Raw genomic sequence first — 2,187 nt, 5'->3', positions numbered from 1 at the left:
TCTGCACTGCCTTTTGCTTTATCATTTACACTTCTTAGGCTGTTTCAGATGAATAAATATTGCTCCAACTGCTCTAGCTTAATAAAACTATTATTGCTCTTTAACTCTCTGTGCTAGAATTAGCCAGAAATTACGCACTAGGGTTGTTTCCTGTTTTGTGTATTAATATTAAAAAAAAAATTTCTTTCTCTGGGATCCCTAAAGTTTATTCTTGGGAGTGGAGAGACAGATCTTTGGACACGAGTCCATGACTTCAATTCATTGCCACAGAGGACCCATTTGTCACTTAAAGGTATCACTAGTTCTTGAGTGGGCAAGTCAAGTTAGAAAGTGAGTGTGCTTCAGCTTTTCACAAGCCCCTTGTTACTCCTAGGAGAAAGATAGCTGTTGAATTCACTTGGTCTTCCTCTTGTGTTCATCCTGGGCCGAGACCTCCCTTCTGTCTCCTCCCTGTTTCTTTCCTTTTTATCTTGTCCCACACCTCCATTGTCATGTGAATACAAGAAACTTATTAAATGAATTTTCACATGTGACCAGGCGCAGGGTGCCCCACCTCCACGAAAGGTAACCAGAGAATAGAAAGCCTGTTCTTCATGAGAGTTCTAAGTTCCTTAACTCAGCAGCCGCATTCAGTCATCCCTGAAGTTTCCTTTGCCCTTTCTCCACTGTCCAAAGTCTGCTTTCTTGGAGAAGCCAAGGAAATTAGAATGGATAGAAACTTTCGCAGGAAGATCTATTCATTTATATTCATCTAATGAGGGAAGTAGAAACCAGCCCGTTTCATAGATGGAAAAGCTGAAGAACTGAAAAGGTAAGATCTAAAAATTCAAGTAAAAATTGAGGGTAATTTAGAAGGCATATTTAATACATACCAAAGAATACATGTGACACAGCAAGACATAGAATACAATAACAAAATGATTAGAATAGTATTAAACCATTGAATTTACCTCTGGATAGCCCCAGAGCTAACTACTATCCTAAATTTTGTGTTTATTATTCCTCTGCTTTTTACCAGATAGTATTAGTACTTCTGTATATATTTCTAGGCAATATATCATTAATATTTCATTTTTGTTATTTTCAAGTACTATAAATGATAACACATTGTAAGTAGTTCTGTGACTTAATTTTTTTCACTCATACAACACAACTCCATCATAACCAATACATGCTGTCAAAAAATTCAGGTACACAAAATGAAGTATTGTATTTCTTCCAGATTAATGAAATGAACAAAAACCTGAAAAGCTCATGGGCTTGAATTCTGGAAGTTCAGCTGTGTGGTTCAGATCCACTCTGATCCTGACTGCTGCTGATGAGGGTTGCCTATTCCTTTTTGGTGTCAGTGGGGACAGTTCTGTAATCTTTATCACTATTGGGAGGTGAACCATTGACCTGCAGTGGACTGTGACGAGAATGTTTTTGGATGACTAAGATTAAATTTTTTGGCAGCCGGTTTTAAATATCCTCATCAGTAAACTTCTTTCCATTCAGGACGACTTCCCCATCCCCCCAGATTTGTGCCACTATTTCTTGATCACTAGAGATTTGTTGACTTTATTAGTTTTCTCAAAGAACTGACTTTGACTTAACCAATCATTTCTATTTAAACGTTCTGTTTTTACTTCATTAAAAAATTTCCTCCTACTTGCCTTAAATCTATGTGGTTGTTGTTTCTCTAAGACCTTTAACTAATTGCTTATCTCACTAATTTTCAGCCTCTTCTTTTATTATGTAAGAATCTAGAGCTACACATTTTCTTGAAGTAGTAGTTTTGGTCCATTTCACAAGTCTTGATTTGTGGTTATGTGGGTCAGGTTGGTCTAGAAATGTTTCAGTAATAAACAGCTCCTAATTCTCATTTAGTTAAAACAATAAAGGTTGTTTCTAACAAATTCCCATTTGATGCTGACAATTTTGGCTCATGGACCACACTTTAAGTCACACAGCCATGAAATTAAAAGACGCTTACTCCTTGGAAGGAAAGTTATGACCAACCTAGATAGCATATTCAAAAGCAGACATTCAAAAAGAGACATTACTTTGCCAAAAATGGTCCATCTAGTCAAGGCTATGGTTTTCCCAGTGGTCAAGTATGGATGTGAGAGTTGGACTGTGAAGAAAGCTGAGTGCCGAAGAATTGATGCTTTTGAACTGTGGTGTTGGAGAAGACTCTTGAGAGTC

General features: G+C 37.1%; 1 long non-coding RNA gene across 3 annotated transcripts in view; it reads left to right on the top strand.

Annotated features, from left to right (window-relative positions):
- Nucleotides 1-532: 532 nt before the first annotated feature.
- Nucleotides 533-2,187, top strand: part of LOC104999087 — a 283,904-nt gene continuing 282,249 nt past the window's right edge. For 2 of the 3 annotated variants that reach the window (XR_826542.1, XR_826543.1), the window contains exon 1: nt 533-811. This is a non-coding gene — a long non-coding RNA (uncharacterized LOC104999087). The remainder of the gene's footprint in view (nt 812-2,187) is intronic. The other variant, XR_826544.1, reaches the window with a different exon arrangement.

Source organism: Bison bison, unplaced genomic scaffold, assembly GCF_000754665.1.
Source record: "Bison bison bison isolate TAMUID 2011002044 unplaced genomic scaffold, Bison_UMD1.0 scf7180017864343, whole genome shotgun sequence".
NCBI lineage: Eukaryota > Metazoa > Chordata > Mammalia > Artiodactyla > Bovidae > Bison > Bison bison.
Note: the sequence above shows the minus strand (reverse complement) of the source record. Positions and strands in the feature narration are given on the sequence as shown.